Source organism: Balaenoptera borealis (assembly GCF_965194805.1).
Source record: "Balaenoptera borealis genome assembly, chromosome: 5".
NCBI classification, from domain to species: Eukaryota; Metazoa; Chordata; class Mammalia; order Artiodactyla; family Balaenopteridae; genus Balaenoptera; species Balaenoptera borealis.
In genome coordinates this window covers 18,247,928-18,269,414 of record NC_138862.1, presented here as the reverse complement: position 1 = coordinate 18,269,414, position 21,487 = coordinate 18,247,928, and the positions used below count along the sequence as shown (strand labels likewise).

Sequence of the window (21,487 nt, the reverse complement as noted above, 5' to 3'; positions counted from 1 at the left end):
TCCCAGCCAACACTTTGATTGTAGCCTCATGAGAGACCCTGAGCCAGAGGTCCCAGGTAAACTGTGCCTGGACTCCTGAAACTATAGAAATTGTGAGATGATAAATGTTGTTTGAGCCTCTAAATTTTGGGGTATTTGTTAGACAGAAATAGATAACTAACACATACTCCTTTGTTAAAACCCTTCAATCATTTTCAATACAAAAATCCCTCTGGCTAACAATGCAATCAACAGCCTACTGCCTACTTCTTTACTCTCCCCTTGTGCTTCTCTGCTGTTGACAGAGCTCCAGCTTCTGGAGCAAGTGAAGCTCTTGTCGACTTGAAGCTTTTGTTCATGCTGATCTCTCTGCTGTCATGTTCTCATGTCCTCTCTTCTCATGGCTGGCCTCTTGTCATCCTTTTGACTTTCTTGAGCCTGTATCTAATAAAGCTCTTCCCTAACTCCTAGTTAGATACCTTAACCCTAGATTATGTTCAGAGCACTTTTCTTAACTCATATAATTTCAATTATTGAGCTGCTACTTAAAAAAATCTGCCTCTCTTACTGGTCTGGTTATGCCAGGGTTCCAACCTGGACCCCAGGGATTCCCACTGTATCACACTGCCAACCACGTTGAACTGTCCTGGTTTGTAACATTCTATAAGTTAATTCATTTGTTATCAAAATTTCTTTGTAGCTTTAGAGGATGCAATCTAAATTTTTAAAAAGTTCAAATAGTATTTATAAGAAAGAGTAATAAGGAATTACAACAAAGAGCAAGACAAAATCGATGTCAGGAGCTAGCCATTTAATTTTCATTATAGAGCCTTAGTTCTGCTTATATGCTATTCTTAGTGTAGTTTTATTTTTATTCCTTCAATTTTACTTTGTGAAGAAACAATTTAGGATTTAATTTTTTTGTAACATGAAATGTGCATTACAATTACAATTTAAATGTGCCTCAAAAGATTGAATTGGATTCTTGGCTGATAAAAGAACACAGCATATTTTTCTCCTTTCACCAGCCATTGTGTCCAGCCTGAAGGACACTTGAAATTATTTCAAATACATTGGCATGAATGGTTTTATTTCAAAATCTTCATAGTCATGTATTAAAAAGAGAATTGTCTGGGATGAATGACTATTGAGAAAAACAGATCAGGCAGTAGTCATATTTCAGGATTATATTACTGCCTTTTCTTTAACAGTTGTGAAGACTCCACAGACTGAGTAAACGTCAATCCCAAAACAGTAAAAACTGAGAATCTGGAAGGCTTTAATGTAGCACTCACAGAAATCCCTACAAGTAGAGCCATGCATTAGTCCTCATTTCAATGAAACTATTTCATAGCATTCAAGATGAGAGTCTATTACTTAGTTTTTACCATATTGGGTACCCAACAGCCCAGTATCACTCTCAGTGTGACTTATTAACATGAATCAGGCTAGAAAATGAATTCATTCTCAGTTGGTCAACTTTATTTGCTCGATTTATTGAATGGTTCCCCAATCTACAAAGAAGGACAGTCAGCCCTTTCTTCCCTTTGAAAATATCCAAGCTTCCCTTTCTTTTTCCTCTCCTGCTTGCCTCAGGGACATTTCATGCTTAACAGCCTTGGATTGATTTCTGTGCCCATTGGTGCTTCCATTTGCCATCTGTTAGTTGAAGTATTTATATATTTAGAAACACAGGAAAGAGAGAACGTGAGAAACTGAAGACGTTTGAATAGGCAGGACAGGGCAGCTATCAAACTCTTTGTATGAACCGTTACTGATCCGTAATATGTGGATAGTTGGAATAAGATATGAGATTTCAAGAGTATTGAATTCCTAGATATTAAAGCACTGAAGCAAAGGAAAAAATAGGGTTTTGATAGCATTGGTTATAAGAATGTGTAAAGAGTGTTAATATATACTGGTATTTTTAAAAGTAGAGAATTAGAAAAAACAACTTTACTCATAATCTTCAAAGACTTTTTAACTTGTCAAGGATGTTATTATTGGAGGAGGGAAAATGTAGACATTAAACTTGACTGAAAAAAATTATAACCCTTTTTGGCATCTTGATCAGTTTATTGCTGCCTTGAGATCAAAGGGAGCTCTTTAATGGGGTACAAAAACTCTCATATACTGAGGAAAGGCAATGAGGTTAACTTGGCAAAAATGTTGTGATTTAATTGTGTAAATGCTTTTGTAATTTGTAAATTGTGTTAATTAACCCTTTTTAAAAGGGGATTGAAAAACAAGCATCTTAAAATAGTGTGAAAATTTTTCTCTCAAAGAGAATAACTTATAGAATATTTTGTTCCATAAATTGCTCTCTGAGCTTTTAACACACACACACACACACACACACACACGCACATTTGAACAACCAATGAAAAGCATTACTCATTTGTTTACGTGTCTGGACTTCTTGGCGTTCTCTCTCCCTTCTCCTCCTCTCACTGCTTCATATGTTTTTCCTTATTTTCTGCACTTCCCCTTTGGTTCTTCTGTGACTCTGTGTACCGCCTTATGGTGGAGCCTGGCCAATGTCAACCATCGTTCCCATGATGTTTACTACCTCAATTAAATCAGGCTGCAAATGGAATGTGCTTCCAAGATTTCTCTTCCCACAGCAGTCGCTGCTCCCACAAAGGATGCATTTGCCTAACATGTCAACATCTGTAAAATCTGTAGCAGTTGCAGCTTATGATCCACAGTCAAAGCCCTGACATCAGCAATGCATGAGGCAACAAAGAGGAAGGAACTCAGGACACCAGAAACAATACCCAACTCACCCCTATGACCCCTATAGGAATTTAGGAAAGATTTTCCTTTTCTTAATGATTGATCTTCATAAGAGAAGGATCATAACAGAATTATGGGAATTTAGAGCCATAGGGACCTTTGAGATCAAATGATTAATGTGCCCAATACCTTACTTTAGAGATGAGAACCTAGATAACCAGGACAAAAAAGATCTCTAAACTTGATGACTTTTAATTACCTGGAATTTTTATATAAATAGAGTTTGAAATTTGAATTAGACTTTTTTTTAACTAAACCATTATACTTACAACCTGGAAATATTACATGTTGGGTGTGTGTGTGTGTATGTCTGTGTGTGTGTACATTCATGAATATTTTTGATAATATCAATTTTAAAAACCCTTTTTTATCTACTATAAAACAGGATCAGAATTGTTCTATGATTTTTGTAGGCCTGATGCTATATAATAATGAATAGGTAATTCATTTAATAAAATTCACATCTAACTATACAAAATTGTAAAAGTCATGCTGTAGCTGTTAGTTGACACAAATTAATGTTGTAGAGTTATTAAATGGTATGTTTATGGATTTTGGTTTTGCACTTTTCTTAAATATTTTTAAGTCAATGAATATCCCCGACTCCAGTCTCAAACATTCTTACATGTCTTTGGAAAACTAGGGGGTCTCAGACAATGTGACTATATTGCCTAGTAAATAAAATAGTCCTGAGTTGATGTGTAGGTAAGAGATTTGAACCAAGAAAAAGAATTGTGTTCATGTTTGCCACTGACTAGATATACAGCCTTTGGCAAGTCCCTTTTCCTATCTGGCATCATTTGAAAAATTATGTGATTAGGCCAGTTATGTTTACGTTAGTTCCAGCTCTAGGAACTATTATGAACTCAAAATTTAAATCAAGGAAAGGAGGTGAAACATCAGTCAAGCAATAAATGTTGTTGAACTGGAGTGGAGTTAAAGTGGTCATCAAAATTTACAGGTAATATTCACTCCCTGAAATAAAAGTATTTCTTACTTCTCTCAAAAATAATCTCCATGGGGGTCAAACGTGGAAAGAAATCTACTTTATTCAAGTCTCATTTTTTCATGAACATGCAATTTGCTCAATTTACATGAGACAAAATATTGAATCTGAAGAGAAATTAGGATCCTACAATTTCAACTCTCCATCTTTTTTTGGTTTGTGAGTTTTAAGGACCCGATAAAAACCTTAGAAACTCTCTAAAGAACAGATAGCTTTCATTTTTTTTTTTTGAGATTTTTCTAAGATGATTGATAAATATCTTTACTGGTTAAAATAATTTAAAAGATATACCTTTTTTTGAGCACTTAGGTGGTCATATCATTATTGTTAAGGTAAACTCCTCAATTTTTATCATGTCCTTTAAGTCACTGCATGCCCTGGTCCAGTTATGCCTCTCCAGGTGTCTCCCCTGATTGTTCTCCCTGCTGACTACCTTTCCTAGTGCTGGGAATACTCGATGTTACACTCTGTCTCAGGTACATATATATATATTAGGTTGGCCAAAAAATTCATCCAGGTTTTTCCATAAAATGGTGTGGAAAAACCTGAACAAACTTTAAAAACTATATTTAAACCCAAACTTAAAAAAACTAGATTTAAGGTATATATGTGTGTATATATATATATATATATATATATATATATATACACACACATATATACCTTAAATCTAGTGTTTTTAAAAAAATCAAAATAAAAATGTGCATAGTGTCTAAAGTCAAATTGTTCTCTAGGGTTTATAACTTAAGTTCTGAATGTTATGAGAAAAAATAAGAATGTCTCTGCTGCAAACTTGATTCCCATTCCCCAAATGTGGCCACTTTCCAATCCTTTAGCTACTTCTTCTAATACTGTCCTACTGTCCATGTTTTATCTAACATGCTTATATGCTATTCCTTGAGTTTTCATAAGAGAGTATTACTGACTTCCCAATTTGAGAAATGGTTCTCATAAACCCACTCTGTCCTCCAAACACACACATCTATCCCCACCCCTCATCTTATCACAATGATATCATAATTTGAAAAGTCCAAAATTAGTGATTATAATGTATGCTTATACAAATGTGATTTTCAGGTGAGTCATGGTTATATTTTCTTTCTTTATTATATTTTCTTTAATTTTCTTGATTTTTAAACTTTGTCTGGTTTTGCATGTGACTGCCAGTAATTTAGTCCCAAATTACTGTACTAGAAGTTCAAATCTCCAAATAATGTGTTCAAAAATATCCAAGTCTTCTGAGGACTTCCCTGGTGGTCCAGTGGTGAAGACTTCACCTTCCAATGCAGGGGTGCAGGTCTGATCCCTGGTCAGGGGGCTAAAATCCCACATACCTCTTGGCCAAAAAACCAAAACATAAAACAGAAACAATATTGTAACAAATTCAATAGAGACTTTAAAACAAAGCAAAACAAAACAAAAATATCTGAGTCTTTAAAAAAAAATACTTTTAATTTAAAGATTGGTCTTCTGGAGGCTACTGTCTTCCTGCACCAACCTATATGGTGTGCACTTGGGCCCATTGGACAATTGTCACATGGAGTTTGCCTTTACGTAGTCCTAGAGCTACCCTATTCCTTTCTTTTCTTTGTTGGATCCTCTGCTTCTTGGATTCTAAGTCTTCCTCTTCTAAGTTTCCTTCCTTGACTACTGGAATATATACTCTTAGACTCATGAAAAGTGTGACTAGGGAAGGGAGTTAATTCTCTTTTTTGAGATCTTGTTTTTCCATAATTGTCTTTGTTGTACCTCCATTCTTTATTGAGAGTTAAACTGGCTAGATCATTCTAGATTAGAAGTAATTTTCTCTTAAATCTTCATCTTTAAATCTTCCTTTCAGATGTTTATTTCTACTATCATATTTTTAATTTTCAGAATTATTTCTTGTTGTTGCTACATGTTTCCATGATTTTCATGGCCTCCTCTTCTTATTCTAAGGATCTTTCTGTGGAACTCAATAACAATTTTTTTTCTTGAAAGTTCTTTTCCGCTCTATGCATTGTTTCTGTTTCTTAAAAAAACTTAAACTCATATTTACGGGTGAGGGTGCCACAATATGACTGGAAACTGTGCCCACTGATGGATTTCCCTGTCAGAAAGTCTGGATTGGCTGTTTTGCTAGGTGATGTATTTCTCCAGGAAGGAATCATCTCATTTCCTTGCTAAAAGTTATAACCCTGGTTGCTCATTTGGGGAGCTGTTTGTAAAGAGATCTAGTGTGGTCTTGCCTTTCAAGGTGCAGAGTTTCATTTTATTTAATGGTTCTCAGTATGTTACCCTACTTTCAACTATGACTAGTGTCCATGAGTCCAAAATTTCTCTGGTCTCTATAATGTAAATATCTAAATTTTGACAGGGCTGGGCAATGTCAAATTACTAGAACCAGAGTGTAGAACAATGGTTTCAGGGGCTAGTGGGTGGTGGAAATGGGGAAACTTTGGTCAAAGGGGGCAAACTTTCAGTTATAAGATATATTCTGGGCCTCTAATGTATAGCATGGTGAATATGGTTAATAATACTGTATTGCATATTTGAAATTTGCTAAAAGAGTAGATATTAAGCGTTCTTACCCCTCACACACACATGCAAAGAAGAGACTATGTGAAATGATGAATGTGTTAATTAACTTGATTATGGTAATAATTTCACCATGTATACTAGTACGAAATTATCATGTTGTATACCCTAAAGATATATCATTTTTATTTGTAAATTATACCTCAATAAAACTGGAAAAAACTTAAAAATAAAACAGAAGGTTTATTGCACACTCATACTAAATCATCAATGAGAATGAAACCATTCTCACTCAGAGTCCCTGACTCTGCCATCTACAGCATTGCTGGTTGTGGTAGGAAAAAAGCAAACATCTACTGGATCTTATTTATAAGTCACTTCCACCCATTTACACTGGCCACAACTTGTCATGTGTGACCACTCCCATCTTTAAGGTGGCAGGCAATTGATCCCCTTCCTCAGACCACCTAGAAATAGATGTAAACCTGACATTAGTGGCCACTCGTCATGCCTAGGGTCTGATGGATTCCTCTTAACCAGAGTTGAGAACAGACTGCCATATAGAAGGCAGGTAACTCTTGTGTATACTGGCCTCAAAATCCAATCCAACACTCCCCAAACACTATCCTCAAACACTACACTATGTGTGCCTGTCGTTGTCAGAGAGAAACCAGAAACCACACTGAGAAGGGGATTCTGGGAAAAGCAGTCCCAGTCTTTTTCTCTGTGATGCATAGGAAACAGAGCAGCTGGAGGTTGAAGCCTTGTTGTCCATAGACGATCTGAGCACATTCAGAAAGTTAGGTAACTCCCTTAAGGTTCAAACAACAAATGCAAACCAACTCTTTATGGGACCAATGTCCCGTGACTCCAAGTTCAATATAATTTTCATCATCATGGTGTGTCCCAGACTTTATACAATTATAATTTGTATCCTACCTTTGAGAGAACTTGTCCTGGTATTTATACCATTCTTTAAACAACGTATTTTCAGCTTGGAGGCATTTATTTTAAAAGAAAATCTATGCATAAGAAAAGTGGAAATTTATGAAGAACCATGGTCCTAGACAGGAAAAGCTGTTCCCAATATTAGAAAGCAGAATCTAGGTATACCAAAGCAGGACAGAGCTATGTCCCTGGTCCCAAGGGACTGAGAGGATATGCAAGTAGAACTTGAGAATAAACAGGTAAAGAGCAGACAGACATGGGGTTCCCGCAATCCTGCAAGAAAGGAAAGAGCTTGAAAAATGAGAAAGAAAGTTCTGCCAGGGATGAGAATGGAAATGAATGACTGAAGTTTGGAATTGAGGGTCTGAGGCAGTTATGGGCCTGTGAGAAAGAGAGTCAGAGTCTGAGGAAGGAGCATTGTTGGTGAAAAGATATATCCTGAGGAGGGGGAATAGAGGTGGGATTAAGGGAGAGGATTGCCTAGAGGCATGGGGCTGGAAGTTCAAATTACCATGGACAATGGTTTAGAGAAAGGTGGTTAAGGAGGAGTGAAGAGTGTGTATTGTATGAGTCTTAGGTTGAGTTTAGGGGAGGGAGGCAGAAGTGCTGCTCAGGAGAAGGGTAAGGAATGCCTTTGTGACTGGGGTGGGGCAGTGGGAGCTGCGGGAACCAAGGATGCTGACATGGGCTGGAAAGAAAGTCATGCATCATATCAAAGGAGTCATGGGTTGTGAGACCCTGCTGAAGTAGGCACCTCTGCTTTTCTGAGATAGGCCTTTGAATGAACCATCTTCTGTTAGAATTGGGCAAAGGAAACTGGCATGAATACCATGTTTCCTCTTTTATTTTGTCTTAATGATCCATGGTTCTCTTCCAAATCAACCTCCAGGCAAGGCAATAAACAGTGTAGAGAAAATGTCTTTTGATATATATTAATTTAATAACATGTGCTTCCTGATACAAAGGGAAATATCCTTTAGCATTTTTGTGGTTGCAGTAAATACATGGGGAAAATATTGAGGAGGTTCTAAATTGCCCACATTTTTTCATTTTTGTTTTTAGATTTTGCTTCATAATTTAAACAGATGAAAACAATCAAGAGCTTACATAGTGGGATGTAAATATGTCATAAATTAGTCAATTTATTTGATGCAAAATATTTTCAGAGTTTTTCCAATAAGTAAATGGTAAAGAACTCTTTTGCATTTTTTTTTAATATTTATTTATTTATTTATTTATTTATTTTTGGCTGTGTTGGGTCTTCGTTTCTGTGCGAGGGCTTTCTCCAGTTGCGGCAAGCGGGGGCCACTCTTCATCGCGGTGCGCGGGCCTCTCACTATCGCGGCCTCTCTTGTTGCGGAGCACAGGCTCCAGACGCGCAGGCTCAGTAATTGTGGCTCACGGGCCCAGTTGCTCCGCGGCATGTGGGATCTTCCCAGACCAGGGCTCGAACCCGTGTCCCCTGCATTGGCAGGCAGACTCTCAACCACTGCGCCACCAGGGAAGCCCTCTTTTGCATTTTAAACTAGAGAATCTTGCTCTTGATATCATTGCTTTTTCTTGGGTAGGGGCAGGGGGGATCAGAGGGTCTTTTCTTCCCTTTTCTTTTTTTTTCCAAGAAGAAAGATTGAAATTAGTCCTAAAATGTGTAGTAAAACAGTTTACAAATTTGCTTAGCTTTATAAAGTTTCCAAATACCTAGGCCTTGGGACCCAATGCCTTAAGACATCTTGTTTTATTCTGAAAGGCACCTCCTTTGTTAGAAAGCTTGTCCTTTCAACAAAAGAAAATCACTGGCTGGTAATCTAATCTTTGAAAAAGAATTTGGATTTTCTGGCAACAAAAAAGAGAAAAGCAGTACTGGAAAATAAACTACACTGGAAACTAAAAGCTTGAGAGGAAGGGGAAAAGAACTCCTTAAAAATAGTTACTCCATTGGCTGTTTCATCTGTTAAAATCCTTGGTACTGGGTGAAAGAGCTTGGGTATTGTGGTGTCCTGTCACCAGCTCCAACTAGGGACCAGTCCAGAGTTCCCTAGTGGGAGGAGGCAACCCACAAAAGACAATTTTTTCTTTTAAGGATATTCTTGCTCTTTTACTGACAAAAGAATGAGCTTCTTCCCCCTCTTCCCTCAGACTGCTATACTTTTAGAAGAAATAATGACAGCACAACAACCACATTTTTGATTACTCTGGAATAAAGCACGCTGCATTCTTCCGTTGAATGTAATCATGACGCTAAGAATCTGATTAGACTGTTGTTTTTGCTATTGTCACCGAGTGTCATATTGGTAAACTCTAAAAGCCAGATGTGTCAGGAAGTGACACAGAAAGGACCGGTTCTGCTGACCTTTTAGATATTTCCAAATTCTTTTCAGCATAAAGTTTGGATTTTTCAATCTAATATTTCTTAAATTACATTTTTTCTGTAGTTTCCTTTGAAGTATTGTGTAAGTCTTCTTGGGCTGCTATAACAAAATTCCCACAGAGTAGGTGACAAACAATAGAAATTTATTTTCTCACAGTTCTAGAGGGTAGCAGTGAAAGATTAAGGTTCAGCTGATTCAGTTTCTGGTGAGAGCTCTCTTCCTGGCTTGCAGATGGCTGACATCTTGTTCTGTCCTCATGTACCCTTTTCCTTGTGAGTGAGCGTGAAGAAAGAAAGAGAGAGAGAGAGAAATAGGGAGGGAGAGACTGTTCCTCTTCTCATGAGGCCACCAGTCCTATTGAATTTGGGCCCTCCTACACATATGACTTTAACCTTAATTACTTCATAAAGACCCAATCTCCAAATACGATCACGTTAGGGGTTCCCTCATATGTATGGAATATATATATAACAGATTCTTGTCAATGATGGAAACATGAAAGATGATCTCTTTTTTTTTTTAATATTTGATAAGAGTTTATTGCGCATATAAAAACAGTTTGCAAACTAAGAATTTTCAAAAACAAAACTGATATGGAGCTCAGAGGCGTGACATTACAGGATGGCTTATAAAGTGAAAATGAGGAAATACCTTAACCTTTACAATGATTGGTTGCTACAATCTGGGAGTTTCCAGATGGTAGGGGATTGGTTACAAATAATTATTTTATACCATTTTTAGGAAGATGATTTAAGTTTCTATTATTATTATCAAAGACATTTACAAGAAATAACCTATTTTTCACTTATGTTCATGAAGTAAGCTAGATTTAGTTTTGCTTACATCGCTCAGGGAATTGTCAAGTTTGGTCTCCATTTTGTATTGTACTTTAACAGAACAAAAGGAGTAGTATGTTCTCTTAGAAGTATTTCTCTTAAACTTAATAAACAGATAAATTGTCCTTCTTGACTCAAAAAACATTTTTTTACTTAAATATTTAGGACCAGCCATCTTAAGTCAGTATATTCTTTCCTCTGAGAACTACTGAGGAAACACTGGCAAATCATTTACGTCTAGATCTTTTCCTCACTATTTGTGCAGACCAAAGTCTATCTTTACCAAATCTCATCCTTAGTATTAATTCATGTTACAATTAATTAAAAAATACTCACCTTAATTATTTTCATTTTAGATCTAGATTGTGATTTCCCTAGGGAATTTGTAAACATTTTGATTTCTCAAAAACGTTTACAGTTAAATTTGCTTAGAGGAAGATTGCTTTTGGGAAGTATTTCCACAAGTAGCTAATCCCAGACATTTTATATTGACTCTTTTAACTTTAGATTTCTAGATATAAATTTTCCTGCTTACTGTTGAATTTTAAGGGTACATTTTTTGGGGTCTTTTTGCCTCCTGTAAACCATCTTTACCTACAATTATAGTGGGTTTTTTTGAATTTTATTTTATTTTATTTTTTTTTATACAGCAGGTTCTTATTAGTTATCCATTTTATACATATTAGTGAATATATGTCAATCCCAATCTCCCAATTCATCAGATCTCTTTCTTGATAGCAATGTATTATTATAAAAATATGAAAGTAACTCTAAAGTGAACACTTGAACTTGCATTTTATAGCCATTGCCAAGTTTAAAATATGCAACAGCTTCCATTTGGGTTACACTTAATATTTTTTCAATAAATTCCAGGTCAAATATTTTGTGTGATACTTACAATGCATTTTTGATAGAAAACCTGTCATTAAGCCTTGGCTGAGGAAACTGGGTCATAGCATAGTGGAAAGACCAGTAAACACACTGTGAAATTAGAAGATCAGGAGAGAAGTTCCAGTGCTTCTCCTGTGGGAGGCTGAATTAGTAGTTTAGGATAAGGGACCTTCTCTCTAAAATGAGAGCATTGTTTTTGATGAAACCTTAAAGTTCCTCCTGGCATTCAAGGTCTGTGTTTCTATGAAACACAAGGAAAATGAAGAGATTTGCTGTCAGCCACACAGAAAATTAATAAAAATTGTGGGTTTAAGACCCTGTTTTCCTGACTTGCAGTTAATGGAAATTTCCAGAAATATTAAAGGTCTAGTGTCAAGTGCCTTACCCTAATTCTCTTGACAACATTGGAGGCTTATGTTTTACTTACTTCAGTGGCTGAAAACACAGAAAGAACATCTCCCTTTCAGGTTTAATAGGAAAAAATACCTGCTTTATGTCCTACAGAGAGAGTTGCTCTTTTCCTTAGAAAAAAGAGAAAAAAATGATGACTGCAGATGTTTAAGAGGATGGCTATAAATTCAGTGAGCTATAAACAAGAATTGTGATGGGAATAAAACCCAATGCCCTTATAGGGAAACCCAGACATGCAAAGATTTGTACATGCGCCTTGCATTAGGGTTTGGTTTTTTAAAGAAGCTTGTGGTGGTACTAAGGGCTTGCCTGTAAAATGAGACATGAATGATGTCTGGCAGATCTGAGGCACAAAGACGGATCTGAGAGCTCTTGTGTTTACACTTGCACAGTGAAGGTTGTAAGCAGATCTTTCTAAACAAGACAGGGCAATTTAGAAGGATTAAGAGATCTGAACTTAGCAGAGTATGTGCTACAATTTTCCTCCTTTCTAAAACTTCATGAAATTAAGTTCCCGGTGCTGATAAACCTAGAACAAAGGGATTTTGAAAGTTCCTTTTAAGGAATTTGCTCTCTATGGCATCTCGTTGCTTGTCACTTGAGTTTATAATGTGGCTTCTTTTGTTCCATGAGGCTAATCCGTTTTGGTTATTTTCTGTGTAGTAGCAAATCATTTCAATGAAGTAACTCCCTAAGGCTAGGTAAGAAGGCACACAGATTTTCAGTTTCATTCTGAAGAGAATTGTTTACATATATTCAGAATATAATGGAAAATGCTCTTCAGTTCTTAAGTCATCCTTGTTTTGTCTCCATTCCAAGATAAATTTAGTTTGGGAGAAATTGCAATACAATGCCCAGTCACTTTTGATTTATGTTGGAATAAGAAAAAAACTCAAACACTGGAGTCTTTCTCTTCTGCTGTCCCAGGAGTTCATGTCTGAGGGCTGCTTTTCAGGTGAAATCACATCATGATTTAGTCCTTTGGCTACTGCATTAAACTAACACTCTCAAATTCTCACATTCACCCCATTTTGGGGAGAAATTTCAGCTGTATGGGAAGAGCATATATGTTTTGATACATTAAATTAGCAGTAACCCAGAGAATAGTCATAAGTTCATGACTAAGTTATATATCCAGATGGTTACATCACTGAGTACCTCACATTTATTAAGAATGCTGCTCAAAACATTACTCTGTACAAAGACGTGGGACTGATTAGCAGATTTTTGCTGATAGGAAATTTTACATATAATTATATACATAAATATGTGTTATATATTAACATCATTATATTCATAAAATATACCTGATATGTGAATATAATATTAATTCTATAAAATATTAACCATAAAATTATATTAACCATATGACTTTTATATGCATCTTATTCAATGAAATGTTTTTTGAGCAATTTTATGAATTCAGTACTCTTGTTGGTACTGCTGAAGGTACAAAAGAAGAATAAGATAGCTTCCTAAGTGTTCAGAGACCTTTCCGAAAGTTCTTTATTATTGCGTTTCCTAAAATGGATGCTCAGCTATGTGGATCCAGATAGTACATTTACCTTCTTCCATCAAATCTTTTTGGACCAGATTTCCAGTCTTTTGAGGAAAACCAATTTTCCTTGTTTCAGTGAAAACATCAGCCACATTCCCTGTGGATAGAGAGACTGTTAGGAGATTTATGACTTGTTTTGGTTTGAGGAGAAAGGAAAACCTAATCTTAATAAAATAAATTTTATGGACTATGACGTATCATCAGTATTTTGTACCAATTCTAAGGTAAAGAAAAAGCATTCTGAGATGGTGCTCTGATGACTGATGGCCAACCACGTCATTGACTCTACCTTTTTTGGGCTGTGAAACAACTGGAAGTTATCCCTGCCAGGCAGGCTCTATGAAGTGAGCTGGTGGACCTCCCATCCCACTCCCTGCTGGGAGGGTAGTGACCCCACAAATACTATTCCCAATAGTTTGAGATTGTTCACACACTCCAATTTTCTTCCATATTTAAGGTAAGACACATGATTTTTGTCCAAGAAGTATATTCTTACTATGTGGCTCACAATCATCATTTCTATCTTCTTTCTCAAGAAAACAGTTCAATGAAAAAGTGGGTTGGGTGGAGTGTTGGTTAGAAAGAGCAGGAACGGAAACAATAGAATTTTTTTCCTACAAAGCACAGTTTGACACTTTTAAAAAAGAGATCTCCAGTCAGTATATCAGGATCGATCAGTAAATCTTGGAGCTGCATTTGTTAGTTCTTTAGGACAGATACTGCCCTGTGTTTCCACTTTGCCCTGTTCCTCTTGCCAGTCCCAATTCCCCCACCTCCCTCAGGCCCATCATCCTGCAGTTTGCCAGGATTTCTAGAAAATGAGGAATGCAGAGTTGTGTCACCAGTGACTTTAGAGCAGCACATTCCATACCACCATGTGTTCCCAATTATCTCCAGGATTTGATTAAACGATTCCAATAGGCCGTAGACTCAATTTTAAGTTAAATCCTAAGATATGATATTATTAGAGTAATGCATTTAATGAACCTGTGGAATTCTCACATATGAATGAATAATATTGTTTTACCAAGTCTACTATGAGATTGTTAGTTTTTACTTAATATGTTTGAATTAATTTTTACATTAATGAAATAACCATTATAACTCTCATTGGGTAAGTTGTTCTATTTTTCTTTTTTTGACTTACAGTGGTTTAACTCTAAACTGATGAGATTTTGCTCATTTGTATAGATTACTTTATGCATTCACAATCACATAGGAAAATAATTTCCATTCATTCATTCAGCAAGCATTTATATCTGTTTTCTAAAGGTTATGCTTTATCAAATTAATACATATGCATGTCAGTCAATAACATGGAGGAGTATGAATCAGAGTATCAGCCTCCTTTCTTCCTGCACCAATTAGAAATTTATTTTCCAATGTGATCTTGATCTTTATACATCTTTTGCTTGGTTTCACCACTTTATCCAAACAAAATCTACCAGTTTCCCGGTATGAATGATACTCACCTTGCATCTCTTCCTCCAGATATTGATAGCTGTATTATTATTTTGTGTTTCTCCAGTGGTTAGCTTTGTAACTACTATAAGCCTCCAGTTCTTTTTTCTATTAGCTTTCTACATCTCATTTTAAGGTAAGAATATCATTTCCCCTATTCTTTCCTGCATACTGTCTCTCTTCTTCCTCATACCATTATTCTATCACTAAACCTTTATTTTCACACCCTCAAGATTTTTAACATTAATAATATGTCTAGTAACCAAAATCAATGAATCACCCCAAATTCTTGGTGTGAAAAGATCCAGATTTTTTGACTTGAAGGATAGATTTTATAAGGAGAGTTTGTTGAAAAAGCTATGGGAGAGCTGTGAGTCCCACCTGATTCACAAAACTGAAAGTCTGGGCCTCTACTGCCTAAATGAAGTGTAGTGAGAAAGGTTAGAGTAGTCTTGCTCAGAGGGCCTGATGGGTATAAAGCTGGATGACATGGGGCATCAGTGCCTGGTGTTTTCCTGAGAAAGTCAAGGATCCTGTAATAGACTTAGTGGGAAATTGCGCTGTCTTCTGGGAGCAAGGCTAAGGGTAAGTGAGTGTTTTTCACTAATTAAATGTGGTCCACGTGGGAGAACAAGCCAAACCAAAGCAGCTGTCTCTCCTTCTAAAGAGGATCTCCTCCAATAGAGAGTTCTGTGTAGAGTAGACTGCTGTAAAACTAGAGCTGAGATGCAATCAGCACTGCTTATGCCAGAGAATTTATAACTGGATGGGCTCAGCAAAGGAGTTCCAAAGCATTCTCAAAAGTGTCCATGAGATAAAGAGTAAGCTTTAAACTTCTGCCAAGCCTGGAGAGCATGAAGATTACTTACAACCATACCAGCCAAACAAAGAATTTTCTGACTCCCCCTTTATCCTTGGACCTTCTGATGCTCCAGACCCAAGGATTTCAGGAACAAGACACAGGGAATGAGAAAGAGGTGAGTGAGAAAGAAGACAGAATCCTATCTGCTCACCTTCCTGGATGCAGGTTCACATCTAAAGGTAGCTGCAACTGCTAGGTGGCATTGTTGGGGAGTAAGTCTTATACTGGAAAGAAAATTAACATGGTGATTATTGATACTATGAGCATTCTAATGTCTGGATTAAGATTATACATTGTGACTTAACAATTTAGAGGGGACTTCTGACTTTTATGCCTTGGGAGTATCCAAAGAAGTAATGATATTGTTACTTTGCATCCAATTACAAAAAAATTTTTTCCTCAATTTTTCAAAAGAACAGCAAAAAGAAAAAAAGTAAAATTGCATTTTGAATATATCCCTGAGTTCCCATTTTTAATGTACGAGTTGTAATAAATGCTGTTTAATTCTAGTCCAAGTATTTTCTAGCATTATGTATGGTTCTTTATGGGTATACTATCACAAATCCAGAGTCACTTAAAAAAGAATTTTTTTCAGGTCCAAATCAAATGTCTTCTCCTTTCTTATAGTTCATTAATTGCTCTAAATGATTCAGTATTTTAATTTGCTTCACCTTGAGATTCTACATTTGTGTGCACATTTTTAAACACGTTTTTCAAGGAATTTCTGATTACTTTTCTTTTTTATTATATTATTTGCTTACATCGTATTTTTCTCATACATTCCGTTACAAAGAATCCTGTTTCCCAGATAACGTCATCTCAGAATTTTCTTTTTTCTCCCTGCTCCGATCTGCACTGGTTACTCTTCAGTACAGCTATACTGCTGATGTTTTACGATATCGTTTCATTGCTCTTCTGGTTCAGAGTCACTGGTTTTTCATTCCATGTCTTTCCCTTTTTTGGTTTACTGCCTTATTTGTTGGGATACATTTTCAAGTAACTTATTTGTTGGGAGTAAGCTTTCTGATGATTTGCATGTCTAAAAACGTTTTATTCTACATCACTTTTCATCAGTAGTTTGAGTGGGAAGAACTTATCTACTTGATCAGCCATGATAAATTAGATTATGTTGCTTTAACAAACAGCCCACAAACCTCAGTGATTTAACATAACAAATATATTTTTTACTCAAGCTATGTGTCTAGTGCAGATTGATGTTCCTTATAGTCAGGGTCTGATCCAGTGGAGGCTCCATCTCAACAAATGCTTCCGCAGTTATGAAGGCAGGGATAAGGGAATAGTGGGCATTGGCTCTGAAAAAGGCCATCTGGAAGAAATATGCTGACCTCCATTTGTATTTTACCGGCCCAGAAAGTCACATGACCATACTTAAAGCAGGTAAAAGGGAGCATGACACATCATGCACCTTCCATCTAGAAGTCATATAGTATATGACTTTCACTCATATTTAATTGGTCCAAGTAAATGCCAACAGCACATTGATGTTAAAGAGGGAAGTGAAATCTGACAACATGCCTGGAAGGAGGGGAGAACTGGATTATTTGTGAATAGTCACAGTACTATACATTGCTTAACAATAGATTTCTCTTTGATTTTCAGGGCATTGTTCCATTGTCTTTTAGCATCCAGTGAACTTTTGACTGCCATTTCTTTGCATGTGACTTGTGTACCCTGCCAGGGTAAGACATTAGAATTTTCTTTTTATCTCTGGTGTTATAAAACTTTATGATGGTGAGATTCAGTATGGATACCTAAAAATTTATTTTACTGGGCATTGAGTAGGACATTTTAAGACTGAAGTTTAGAATCCTTCAATTCTGAATGAATTCTCAGATTATTTCTTCAATAATTTTCTCCCTTCATTTCTTTATTCTCTCATTCTGGAATTTTTACTAATTTACTTTACAGAGAAATAGAGCTTTGAAAATCTTATATGAGGATCAGAAAAATGAAATATAGTAGAAATTCCTATGAGCTTAGGTGAACAGTGAAAAAGAAAACCTCATAGGTAAGAAAGTACCATAAAGGAGTAAATGACTTATTCAGCACTACCCCTCTTGCTTTTTCAGCAGGTTCTATGATTCCATTGGACATCATCCAAAATCTTTCTCACCAAAATATTTTAACTCTAATTTTTATATAATGGGTATGAAGACTAAATCATTGAAAAACAATGAAAAGATACATTACTCACTATAGTGGAAATTATTGCTTAAGTATATCTATGCTATAAAATAAGAATAATCCATGTCAAATTTTAAACACAAAATATTTATAAGTGTAATATCCAAGAATTATATTAGATTTATTTATTACCTATACCCTGTGTCAATTAAGGATATTTTCAGATTCAAGTAAAGTAAAACCAAGTAAAAATGGCAACAGATGAAAGTAAAAGGATAATTATTATCTGCTTAATAAAAAGTGCAGCGGCAGAAGGTCTAGGATTGTTTTGAAAGTTCAGTCATATCATCTAGGAGCACAGCTCCTTATAGCCTTCCATTTCACCATTTTAGAAGGTTTATTTTTCTAGTGGATGTGGATCACTTATTATAATAGTATTACTTACATAGGTGGTAGCAATTAGGTAACTTAAGAAAAAACGGCTAATGCATTTTCCAGAAGTCAAAATTATAAACTTATGCTAAGGATTTTCATCTTAAACGGAAAAATGGGCTCATTTTGCTGGGCCATGTTTTGTTCAAGACCAACTGAATCTCAACTAAGTACAATGCTCTATAAGTGTCAGGTCTGAGGTGTATGAGGGAAACAGCAATCTTCTTTCCCTCCACCCTCCTAGTCCAGTGACCATTGTTAGGTCTTCTTTAGGAGTAGTATCATTTATCCCCTTGGGACCCAGCAGTTTGGATAAATGCTAACCCAAAGTTGTCAGATTCTATTCTCAATGTCAGATGACTTGAGAAAGGTTTAGTTTCACTCTGTTCCAGGACTCAATGCCAGGAAGAGGAGCCAAGTACAGTTGGATTGACATGAAGGAAATTATATTCTTGGGGCAATTTAGCAGAAATCAAGGTCCATGGAGCCTGGGATTGAATAAAATGCTAGAGATATGGTGGCAGAAGTTACAGAATGAATTTGCCAAGAAGAAAATAGATCGTCTCTTGTAAAGAATCATGTCTCCCCTTTTGCTTCTGTTTATTTGAAAACCAAATGAACGCAATGGTTCTTTTGCCCTTAATTTTAGCAATAACAGGGATAGACAAAACCAGATCAATAAGCACCACAGCAAGAAGGGATTATTACCAGGTTGAACAAGTGTGTTCTTTACATTTAAAGTGCTGCTTTGTTCTGTTATTGCATTTATAGCCACCCTATCCCAGAAGACATCGTATTTTCAACAGGTACATGCATGGACTTTTTGAGTGGTATTTTGAGAGATTAGTTTATAAATAAAGTCATTTGAGATGCTGGAAGTGTTTTTGTTTTTTTTACATACCTGGAATCTACTTCGGGAAAGAGAGTAGTCAAAGGAGAACTAAGATTAAGGATACTGGGTCTTTTGGCTGCCTCTGTCATAAACCGACTATGTAAATTTTGGCAAGAACACAAGCTCTCTAGACCTCAGTTGTAATGTGATGGCTTTGAACCAGACAGCTCTAAAGTCTTTCCAGCTTCAATAGCCTGTGATGTCAAGACGATGGATGCTCTCAGGCTTCCCTTTGGTACACATCCCATGAGGTCATACAGAAGCACAGGACACTGAACTCTCCTCCTCAGCCTGGCATAAAGCATAGCTTTGGGGGAAGAAAAGAGGTAGTTAGCTTTTACTCTGCCCTGCCCCTCTTACTTCACATGTTATCATTTCTAGGCTAATTTCATGCTTTAATAACTTCTGCATGAAAGTTCTTAGAATTCCCCTCAGGACTTTGGCTTGACTGTCAAGTGTGGGAATCTAAAATCCAGCTTTCTTTGCTCCTTTTGCTTTTCTTCTTCTTTCCCATAATGGTTTAGATTATCCTATGCTGTCATATTCTGTTTTCTAATTCCTCTTCAGTGTGACAATCCTATTGCATACATTAAACTGCACACAAGAGATATGTAAATACAGATTCCTCAGCTACAGACTTATTCCATCATACCCCAAATGACCTTTTTCCTCAAAACATGAACAAACTGGACTGTGCTTGGAAGAGCTCAACCAAACTGTTTTCCAATATCTCAGCTCAGAGGCCAAGAAATGGGAAGGCCCAACATCTAAGCGTATGCATTGAGATAAATCTCAGAAGACATATAATTAAAATTCTCCAGACCGGGGGTGACTCAGGTCACATGGAAACTCCTGTCATAACACCTTGATATCTGCAGCTCGGTATCACTTAATGGGCTCTTTTTCTTATTCCTCTCTCATTTTGTAGGCTTATCCTAAAGTTCCTGCTGACACACTGTGGCAATAGCTCAAGGTAATCAACGGTTTGTATTCTACATACATTTATTTAGTTTTTAATTTGTAAATTTTAATTAATTTATTTATTTTTATTGAAGTATAGTTGATTTACAATGTTGTGTTAATTTCAGGAGAACAGCAAAGTGAATTAGTTTTATATATTTATATATATGTATATACACACACACATATGTATTTTTCTTTTTCAGATTCCCTTCCATTATAGCTTATTATGAGATATTGAATATAGCTCCCTGTGCTATACAGTAGGTCCTTGCTGTTTATTTTATATATAGTAGTGTGTATCTGCTAATCCTGAACTCTTAATTTATCCCTCCCCCACCTTTTCCCTTTGGCCACCATAAGTTTGTTTTCTATGTCTGTGAGTCTATTTGTTTTGCAAATAAGTTCATTTGCATCATTTTTTAGATTCCATATATTAGTGATATCATGTGATATTTGTCTTTCTCTGTCTGACTTCACTTAGTATGATAATCTCTAGGTCCATCCATGTTGCTGCAAATGGCATTATTATTTCATTCTTTTTTTTTTATTGCAGTATAATTGCTTTACAATGTTGTGTTAGTTTCTGCTGTACAAGGAAGTGAATCAGCTATATGTATACAAATATCTCCTCCCTCCCGGACCTCCCTCCCCACCTCCCCATCCCAGCTATCTAGGTCACCACAGAACACTGAACTGAGCTCTTGGTTCTATACCGCAGGTTCCCACTAGCTATCTATTTTACACATGGTAGTGTATTTATGTCAAACCTATGACTGAGTAATAGTCCATTATATATATGGAATATATATATATATATATATATATATATATATATATATATATATACCACATCTTCTTTATCCATTCATCTGTCAATGGACATTTAGGTTGTTTCAATGTCTTGGCTATGGTAAATAGTGCTGCTATGATCACTGGGGTACATGTACCTTTTCGAATTAGAATTTTCATCTTTTCTGGATATATACCCAGGCGTGGGATTGCTGGGTCATATGGTAACTCTATTTTCAGTTTTTTAAGTAACCTTCATACTGTTCTCTGTAGTGGCTGCACCAAATTACATTTCCACCAACAGCTCTATATACATTTATGTTTGATCTGTGAAGAACAAATAAAAGTGGATCTTACTCCAAGAGTTCTATGTATTTTGTTGGAATTTCTTATCACACAAGATAGAACAAGTTCTTGGTAGATCAGCATCAATAAATCACTTTTACTGATTGCCTATTTTGTGCAAGTCACCACAGAGAAAGCAGAGAGTAATAAGATGTGCTGGTGAAGAACTCATAATCTAATAGGGAAATAATCAGCTCATCATAAAAAAAATACAAGGTACCTGTGGTTGGCAGAATAATGCCTCCTCCCTCAGAAAGTCCATGTCAAAATCCCTAGAACCAGTGAGT

At 36.1% G+C, this 21,487-nt stretch overlaps 1 long non-coding RNA gene across 2 annotated transcripts in view; it reads left to right on the top strand.

Moving 5' to 3' along the window:
* The window catches only part of LOC309628724, a 125,370-nt gene that overhangs the window by 79,450 nt on the left and 24,433 nt on the right, over positions 1–21,487 (top strand). For both annotated transcript variants that reach the window (XR_014244670.1, XR_014244671.1), the window contains exons 2-3: positions 17,255–17,334; positions 20,032–20,076. This is a non-coding gene — a long non-coding RNA (uncharacterized lncRNA). The remainder of the gene's footprint in view (positions 1–17,254; positions 17,335–20,031; positions 20,077–21,487) is intronic.